The following is a 9,918-nucleotide window of genomic DNA, read 5'->3' on the forward strand; positions in this document are numbered from 1 at the left end:
ACTCGAATATTTTAGTTTTACTTTATATTTTCAGCAGGAAACGCATCTGCATGATTCATAATTGAATATGTTCCAAGGTGTCCATGGAGACATTTCCCACCACGGATCCTCAGGGTCCCTCCACCCTCTTCTACCTGCCCCGCCCAGGCAGAATGTTTCAGCACCCCCGCCCTGTACGGGGTGGCAGGACTGCGTTCCTCCAGGCTGTGTCCTCTGGGGTGGCCTCGTGCTCAGGGGACTCCGGGCGCTGCTCCTGCCGTCGGGATCCAAGTATTCCGAGACGGAGTCCAGAGGGGAAGTCAGGGTGGGCCTCAAAGGCTCAGAGGAAGCGGGGGCAGCTTCCTCCCTCCGCCCCGGGCCTGCTCACAGCCCGGCCAGCCCTGTGTGTGGGGCCCGCGGGATCCCACAGCTGGAGCGGGGCTGTGTGGTGGGTGCGGGGCTCCCCACGCATCCCTTAGCAGGGATCCAGAGACAGCAGACAGGAGAGGCTGAGAGAGAGGCGGGGAGGGGCGAAGGGGAGGGCCGCGTCCAGGACGGGACGCGAGGGCTGAGAGGCCGCGGGTCACACTGGCCGGCCCCTCCCCGTGTCGTCTGAGGGTCCCAGGCCGGACGGGGTTTCCTAAGGGCCGTGTTAGGGACAGGGAGAGGCTGACGGCCTTTTCTGCCTTCTCCCTGCGCTCGGTTCAGGGGCGACAGACCGCGTTTTCACCCCTGGGATCCCAGAAACCCAGACAGGCAAAGGTGAAGGCAAAGTGACCCGTGAGGCCCCCAGGGGATTTCTTGGTCCGCGGGGAGCCGTGCGCAGGCGTCCCTTGCGGTCCTCCCTGGGCTCCCACGGCACGGCTGTGTGGTGCTCGCGTGCAGAGGGACACAGGGCACTCCTGGGGTTCACTGTGTCGCGGGGCTGTTGACTCTGGCGGTGCTGCTCCCGGGATGTGGCGGTGGTGCTGGGCTGGGAGGAGGGGGACACACATGGGGTTTAAAGGCAGTGGCCCCCGGGAAGTCCTCCTGCACACGGGGTTGGGTCTGTGCGCAGTGTCCCCTCCTTCAGGGGCGGCATCTCTGGCCCCCAAGGGCGGCCTAGCTGTCTGCTTTGCCCAGCGCCTCCTCTGCCCTTGGCACAGAGGTGCGGCCCTGGGGGCCCTCAGTTCTGTGACCTCCAGAGGTGCTGCTGGTGGCCAGGGGAGGAGCGGGGGAGCAGCTTAGCTCTGGAGTCTTTCAGATGAAGGCAGAGTTTCCCACCCTGTTGGGGTCGCCCCGGTTTCCGTCCTTCTGGGCTGCAGAGCTGGTAGCAGCTCCTGGCTGCGGGGCTGAGGAGCACAGGGCCCTGCTCCACTTTCCAGGCAGTGGCTGAATAATTCACGTGCACGGCAGCAGGTCAGCTTTCCTTTGGAGCAGAGAAGGTGACATGGAAAAAGGGTGGTCTCCGGGGAGGATTGGGGAAGAAGCCGCCCCAGAGCCCTGAGAGTGGGAGCAATTCATGGGGCCCCCGTAGCCCTGCCCGGGGAGACCCTGAGGTCACCACGGCAGACAGCGCCATTCTCCCCTTCTTGGGAGCGTTTCTCTTCGATCCCTAGAAACTTCCTGGTTTTCGATTGACATGCAGTGATTGTACATAGATATTAGACTGGAAGTCCCTCGCGGAATCGCGGGTCTGTTGGGGAGAGATCGTTCCGGGTGTCAGTGTGGTGGTCGTCCTCTAGAACGAGCACACTCAGAACCCTCTCTTCTTATTTTGAGATGTACAATGCATTTTATAATTCCCTCCCTCCCGTCTCGCCTTCCCTTTTCTCCTTTCCCCTTCCTTCCTCCTGCTCCCCTCCTTCCTTCCCTCCTTCCTTCCTGCTCTCCCACTTCCCCTCCCTCCCTCTCCCTCTCCCTCTCCCTCTTGTTCTTTTCTGGGAGCCATTGTAGCACCTTGCTCGGGCCAGGCAAGCCTTCCACCACCGAGCCACACGCCGCTCCCTGCAGGACTGTAATTTGCAGCAACTTTCTGAGTGTGGAGCAGCCCACCTGGGCCTGGAGCTGAGCGGCTGGAGCAGCTGCCGCTTGCAGCTAGGAGGCGGAGCTCTGCGGGACAAGCTAGGAGCAGACAGTGAAGGGGTCTGTGCAGGGACTGGGGGAGAACGCCCTCCTTCGTCTCCGCGCTATTTGCACCTCGACCTTCATCCCGTGCCCAGACACAGGTGTAGGGTGTGGCTGTCCTTGCGCCCGAGTCTCCCTGAACCAGAGAAGCAGGAGGGAAGAGCCACATGTTTATCTTTACCCCTTTCTAAACTTCAGGCAATAATTACTGAGGCCTTTTAAAAATCACATTAATTCTTATGTCTGCATAGAAATTGGGGCTCATTAACTGGTATTACAGTGGGTTTTTTTTCCATTTTAATTAAAAGGTCCCTGCCAGAGGAGAGTGCCGGCAAAGAGTTTTCCTACTCTCTGGGCCTCCAGGGTGTGGACCCTGGGCCCCACGGGGCCGTTGGGTGACGCGTGTGTGCAAGTGACAGGGCGGGGCCTCAGGGAATGGAATGAAAGTTATTTCTCTTTGCAAAACCCAGGGTGGGGAGGAAACACTTAACCCAGACTAGTGTCCCGGTCTGCCGTCTGCACAGCTGTCTCTTGCTGGAGCTTGAGTTCCTGATGAGTCGCAGCGCATGACAGCTTCCTCCAGCATCGCCCCAGCTGCCCAGGGCGGAGTGTGGCCACCAGCCTCTGCCGCTTCCCCCGGAGCACCTGCCTTTGGCCCTTAGTGTCACTGGGCTGCCTTGAGCCGTCGCAGAAGGTGTGTAATTAAAGTTTTCGCAAAGCGCCTGCCTGGCAAGCGCAAGGTCGTGAGTTCGGTTCCCGGGTAACAGGGGATGAAATGTTTTACTCTCTGTCTGTGTGGTGGAGGCCGTGGAGATCCAGGGAGGAGGGGCTGTGTGCCAAGGTCCTGTGGCTCCTAGGCTGGCAGAGGCAGCTGTGTCATGTGGCTTGCACCTGGTGCTGGGCCTCAGGCCCCCTGCCTGTGCCTTTCAAGGGCAGCCATAAAACCCAGTGGGTGCCACCAGGACGTGGCACTGAGCCCCAGAAGCTTGTAAGGAGGAAGGTGGGGCTGTGTGTGTCCCAGTCCTGGGCAGGGGTGGGTGAGGAACAGGTGCTGAGACCCTGTAATCCTCTAGCCCCAGTGCCCATCACTTGTTCCCACATGTACCCCAGGTTCCAGCAGCCCACAGCAGTGAGTCACTCAGAGCCTGCACTGAGCTCCTGGCAGATACAGGAGGTTATTTCCATGGATCCCTGGCTGGTGGTCCTTTAGCCCCCTTTGAGGATGTGCTGCCCCTCAGGACTGGCTGCTGGGGCCATGTTTCTGCATGTGCCTGATGCCTCAGGTATGGGTGACCCAGTCACAGGTGGACATGGATAACTCTGTAATGATCTTTTTTTAAAACTTAAGCACCATATTTACAGTAAAAGACACATTGCCACAAATCCCTCTCAGTTCAAACACATTCATCTCAACATTTCTTTCTTTCTTTCCCTCTTTCTTTCTTCCTTCCTTCCCTTCTTCCTTCCTTCCTTTCTTCCCTCCTTCCTTCGTTTCTTCTTTCTTTCCCTCTCCTTCCTTCCTTTCTTTCATTTCTTCCTTTTTTCTTTTCTCTCTCTTTCTTTTTTTCTTTGAGACAAAGTCCTGCTATGTAGTTCAGGCTGGCCTTGAACTCACTATGTAGCCCAGGCTGGCCTGGAACTCATAGTGATCAGCCTGCCTCAGCCTCACAAGTGCTAGGATTACACCTGGCCCCATTATCACTTCCTGCAGCAGCTCTGGAGTCCTCTTCCTGAGACTCTTTAGCTGCGGCTGCCCCAGTGTCCTGACTGGATTCAAAACGTTTCATTTCCCTGTCATGGTCATTTTGACTTTGGGGGAGAGCCGGAAGTTACACGGTGCCAGATCCGGTGAACAAGGTGGATGGCGACACAGTGTTATGTTTCACGAGCTGCCTTTCTGTTGGATGGCGTTGGCAGCAGCAGTCACTACATTTTTGATCACACCTCATAAAGACACTCAGGAAGGAGGACTCCAGAGCTGCTGCAGAAAGTGGCCAGAGGGTGGGAAGAGTGTGTTCTAAGCGAGGGGGAGGAGCTTGAGGGGATTCATGGCAACGTGGCTCTTGCTGTAATAAACGTTCTAAAAATTTTGACACCCACTGTATCTCTCAGTCACTTCACGTACTCGCAGGAAGCACTGTGGTTGAGCTCGGGGGCTGAGGGTGCCCATCGCCTGTCATGTGACCTGACTCTTGTGCTGCCAGTTGGCAAAGACTGAAGGGGACACCAGTCACCAGCCTCCTGCCTTCCCCTTGGCCACTTGTCTCCCTGTCCGTGGCTTCCATGCGGCAGGCTGGCCTGCTTGTAGCCACTTCCTGGCTCCAGCCAGCTGGGGCTGTTTGCAGTTTTGAAACCAAATCTGAGCCTGCTGAACCCACACACCCCACGCTTGCTCCTACCTGCTGGGCTGTGGACCTCGAGCCAGGCTTCAGATCCAACGTTAGGAACCAAGGTTAGGCTCAGTGCAAAGGTTAGGATGGTAGCTCAGTTTGCCTCCATAGGCGCTTAATGGCTTTAGAGCAGAACAGTGCGGCTTTCATAGTCCAGGGGTAACTGTCTATGATTTAGTTGCCTGTGAACCGGGCAGCCGCTATTAATTAGAAACAATTTCGATAGGAAATTTCCTGGTTTCCCAACTTCTAAAATTTGTTTCTTGAGTTCCTACTTTGAAACTGGTCTTGGCGTTTGTCTTGAAACTTAACCAATGTTTTATTTGTTGTGCAGCTGATTTAAAAAAACTGGAGATGCATTATAATTGAGCTGCATTTTGAAGAATACGGGTACTTTCTCCGTCAAATAACTAACACCAGGAGGCCTCTTGTGCTGTATATTTTTGTGGGTGATAGGAGCAGCTACTTTCCTTGTGTTAGAACTGTCACCGCTTAACTGTTCTAGCTTAATTATGTTCAAGGTTTTATCTTCAAAGAAGTCACTGAACACTACTTGGAAATAATAATTTCATCATCATCAACTGATAGAATTAGATGTGAAAAAAGTCCCAGCCTCCAAAGCTGGAAGGAATCATGACAGCTTAGACATCTATGGAACTCTTCTTTTATTTTTATAATTATAAGTGTTAGATCCCATTATTATTAAAAACTAATACACTGAATTTATCAGAATAAAAGGATTTTGTCTGTCACACGATGAGAGTCACAGTCTCAACTCATCAGACACTTAGGGAAATTCTTGGAAATGAAGAGAATTTCCTGAAGCTTTCTCGCCAGAGTTGACTTTGAAGGTGAATTGTTAATGTTCTAGGTAACTCCCGGTGCTGTGGAACGCTAGCCCCACCCGCAGCGTCCAGCCTCACCCCGGCTGAGGACTGAATTATTCAAGTCTGAATCCGCTTCATTTGGGTACTTTTCCTTATATTTCTGGGGGCCAGGGAAGGTCCCTGAGGTGCCAAGTGTCATGGGGAAAGGGTGTGAGTGGGGAGCAGCCAGGGCAGCCCTGTCCCCCAGGTGCGCTGCGCTGCCCACGTGTATGCAGAGCCGTGGCCGCTGTCGCAGTCGCCTCCCCCGCTTTGCTTGGGAGCGATGGACTCGGGAGTGTGGGTGGCGGAGGAGCGGCTTCCCCACACAGTCCTGCCTGATCGCTGCGGCCTCGCATGTGGTTCCGAGGAGGGAAGAGGCCCGAAGCCCGACGCTCCCAGGAGGCGCTTTGGATTTTCATTCTTTCTCTGCAGCTCCACCAAGTGCCTCATGGCCGGCCCTGGCACAGCGCATGTCCCCGGCTGCTCTGCTGCAGCAAGCGTGGGTCCCAGGCCGTCCCTGAAGACCCCAGCCGCGGCCGCTGGGATGAGTCTTCAGTCCAGTCGATGAGAAGGCCCCCGCGACCATAACCGAGAAAACCCCGCGTTTGCAGCAGGACACCTGCTCGTTTCCCTGGTAGTCAACGGCCCCGGACCCTCCTTGGTCAGCCCGAGGCCGCAGTGGAGGTCTAACAAAGCTCTTCCCGAGGGGCTGTCGGCCCTCCTGTCCCGAGTCCCCCGCCAGCGTCCTCCTGTCCTCGGTCCTCGCAGGGCAGATTCCACGAGTGGAAAGCTCGCCTCGCCGCCCTCCGAGCCTGCCTCTCGCTCCTCCCGCACTTGTCTCTCAAGGGCAGGGCTCCTTCCCGTGCCATCCATCCGTCCCCGATATTCTTTCTTACGCCCTGGCCCTTCTAGTGCCTGTGAACTCTTGGGTAGAGGTCAAGGCGCCCACAGGACCCTGACTAAGTCCACGCCCCCGCGTTCTGCTCAGGTCGGCCAGCTGGTCCATACTCCAGTGTCGGGTGGGGCTGGGGCTGACTCTTGGAGGGACTGGGCCAGGCCAGGTCCCTGGGCGGCATGAACTCCATTGCCCCGAACGTCAGCAGCCCGTATCTGCAGGTGCCGCGTTGCAAGAGCTGTTTCTCAAACGCGCTCATCAAAAGGCGGGATGGCTTTTCCGGGTTAATTGCTCCCCATGAGGGAAGGGGCCTTGCCCTTCGGGTCCAAATACATCAGGGCGTTTGTGCATTTGTAAGCTTCCTTCCCTAACAGTTCCCCCGAGGACTCAGAGCTCTGCTGCTGCTCCGGGGTGAGGACACTGATGTAAGCTTGCACCCACCTCTCAGTGCCTCCTTAGGGAATTCAGCTCCACAGATGCCAGTTCACTGAGTGTAATTGGCTGAAAGCGTCTCTGACTTTACTATACTGGTGGTAGGTTCTTGAGGATGAATTAATATTTGGAATTGTTTAAAACAGGCATTAGTATTAAATGGAATCAATTCCTTACTTTTTATGCTAATGTTTTGCAGCCTGGAAGTCACTATGATATGAACGTTTCATAGGACAATAGTTTTAGACACGTTTGCTGTTATTCTGAAGGTGATAGGGTGGTTTCTCAGCATTTTATTGATGTGTGCAACAGGATCAGGTAGTGGTAACTATCTATAGTTCTGCTTTTGTGATTCATCTAAGTGCTGTGTGACTTTGTAGAGTCAGAGGGGTCACTGGGGATACACTGGGGCTGTGTAGCTCCTACCTGTTTCTCTAGAGTCCGCTTCTGAGACACATGCACACACACACACACACACACTCTCTCTCTCTCTTTCTGTCTCTGTCTCTCTGTCTGTCTGTCTGTCTGTCTCTCTCTCTCTCCCCAAACCTCCCCAAACCTTTGCTTGTTTACTTGCCTGGCACCACTCCCAGCAGAGGGCACTGACTGTCATGGAATGAAAAAGAACAGGAGAGAACATATCCAAGAAAAGAATAAAGGTGTGATGCAATTTTGAAACTGTGTATCCACATAATTTTTTTTTTCGGTACCGGGAATCGAACTCAGGACCTTGCACTTGCCACGCAGGCACTTGTGCCACTGAACCGTATCCCTGGCCCCATGTAAACTACTGAAGGGGGAAGAGTTGGATGATTTGAGTCTAAGCAATGCTCGTTACTATTGTGCGTATCCACAGTGAAGCTGCCTGTTCCGCTGGTATTTTTAGTCTCAGCTTGAGGTTTTCACGTAGTTGTCGTTGAGGTGCATGGCTCATGTCTTCCCTCGTGACGCTCGTTCCTTCCTCCTGGAACCTCCTGTGACCGGGGGCTGACCCTGTTCTTACCCCTGTAGCCCCAGAAGGGACGTCTCCCTCCGTGACAGTGAGCTCCGGCATGCTGTTACATGTACTTCTCTGCAGGAATCTCACACACTTCGGGGTCCTCATGTCTCCAGAGACAGGTCTGCACAGTGATGAATGGGGAATTTGAGCAAATTACTAATGTCTTTGAGCCACATGTTTGTTGTCTCTGTTTTTATTTTGTACAGTGTGGGAGATTAAATCCAGGGCCTTCATACTGACCTACATCTCCTAGCCTTTTTTTTTTTTTAAGTTTTGAGAGGGTCTTGCTAAGTTGCTAAATTGCTCGAGCTGAATTTGCCTCAGCCTCCCACAGTGTTGGAACTGAAGGCATGTGCCACTCTGCCTTACGCTTTTTAATCTGTAAAAAATGAGATCAATAAAAGGACAGATCTTACTAGGTTTTGTAAGCACTCAACACGGTAATGCCTATAAGGGGTTTTACAGGCAGGCTCAGCAAGAGGCAGAAGCCACACCCCCCTCCTCCCAGACCTAATTTAATATGAACCAAGGCTGAAGTATACAGTTGGTGACTCACTGACCAAAAGGAGGAGAGTGGCTTCTAGTGGCACAGCTGCAGGGATATAGCTTGAATCTGGGGGTCCCCCAAAGCCCATGTGTCAAATGCGAGGTTTCCAGCCGGCATCACTGGGACAGGTGGGAGCTGTAAAAGGCAGGGCGCATGGAAAGTGTGCAGGCCCCTGACGGGGATGAGGACCCAGCCCGTTCCTCCGTCTTTAGTTTTTTTCCTGACCAAGAGGCAAACCGGTGTGCTCTGCTTCTTGCTCCAGCCATGATGTCCTGCGCCGTCACAGCCCAGAGCACTGGGGCCACCTGACCGTTGACTGAAAGCCCCCAAACCGTGAGCCAAGCGAACCTCTCTCTGTAAATTGTTTATTCAGTAACAGAACATGGACTAACCCAGGCAGTGACTGTAGGAAGCTGCTACCAGCTGATCCAAGCAAAGAACTGAGGTTGTTACAGTTTAGAATCTCACAGAAAGGACCAGTTGGGGCTGAAAGAGACTTCTGAGATGGGCATCTACCTGGGCTGGTGCTGGTGTTGTCAGGGGGACATGGTGAGGCTGGTTCTGCCAATGCTGGAAAAACCAAGAGCTGGTTTTGATGGGGAGGGGTTTTCTTTGCCAGACTGAGGAATAGCTGCCTCCAGAAGGAAGAGGAATCAAACAGGACAGGACACGAAGTAAACAGGACGGGACAAGGAATGCACAGGGGCAAGAAGAGGCAGGAAGGGGCAAAAAGAAGGCAGGAAGGGGCAAAAAGAGGGCAGGACTGCTCCTGTCCTTCCTCCGCCGGCATTACAGAGTCTCTGCCCAGTCCCCTTAGCAGAGTCTGAGAGTGGCTGCCAGCAGAGACCTCGCTGCAGTGTCCCAGAGCAGGGTCAGCGAGCAGAGGTGTAGGAGCAAGCGTCTGCTAGCTCCAACGTTTCTGCCGTCAGTTTCTGTGAAAGAATCGATCCTATTTTTTCTGCATGCCTAATAATTTTGGGATACCACACAGTGTGAATTTCACACTTTTGGTCCTGGATTTAATTGTATTCCTTTAAAGATCGCTGAATCATTTTTCTGGCATGCAGTCAATGGCATGTGAGCCGGGGGAGTTCTCTTGGGGTTTCCTCCCACACTCTGCCGTGGTGAGTCGAGAGCAGCCTTTATCTGGACCAGTTCAATCCTACTACCAAGGCAGGGGAGGCCTTTGCCCAGTGCCTCTCAGGAGGTTGCCATGTGAAGAATGATTCCTACTTCTGTGGGAGCTCTGGGAATTGTTCAGTGGCCTTTCCCCTAGCTTTGGGAAGTTTCCTCTGTTTCAGCTTCAGGGAGTTTCTTTGCACAGATCAGGATTCACTCAAGGACTCCAGGAAATTCTCTCCAGGTCTCTGCATCTCTCTCTCTAGCTCCTTCCTCTCTGCCTATCCTCGCCCCTCTGGTGCCAGCTAGGATGAATTATTGTGCTCCAAAGGCGATGGTGTCCTTGTCTTCCCCAGACTTACACGGCTGTCCATGCTAGAGTGTGTGTTCTGTCATGCCTCGGTTGACATAAAGTGGGGCCTGAGGGGAGATGGTGCTATGTCTGTGTCAGTGGGCCAAGTGCCCCTTAGGCCCTCAGGACTCAGGCAGATAGAGGCTTGGAGGCACCAGAGGTTCCTCACCCCGCATTATGTGTCAGTTCCAGCTGAGATGACTGATTGTCCTTCAAGCTTGAAGGGTTCTTG

At 54.0% G+C, this 9,918-nt stretch overlaps 1 long non-coding RNA gene across 1 annotated transcript; it reads left to right on the forward strand.

The window, feature by feature from the left end:
• Positions 1–1,820: 1,820 nt before the first annotated feature.
• LOC102020981 lies at positions 1,821–7,328 on the forward strand. Its single transcript, XR_001231370.1, has 3 exons — positions 1,821–2,779; positions 5,347–5,444; positions 5,774–7,328. It is a non-coding gene; the product is annotated as an uncharacterized LOC102020981 (long non-coding RNA).
• The last annotated feature ends 2,590 nt before the right edge of the window (positions 7,329–9,918 follow it).

The sequence above is a fragment of the Chinchilla lanigera genome, unplaced genomic scaffold, assembly GCF_000276665.1.
Source record: "Chinchilla lanigera isolate Chin_1 unplaced genomic scaffold, ChiLan1.0 scaffold00006, whole genome shotgun sequence".
In the NCBI taxonomy this organism is placed as follows: domain Eukaryota; kingdom Metazoa; phylum Chordata; class Mammalia; order Rodentia; family Chinchillidae; genus Chinchilla; species Chinchilla lanigera.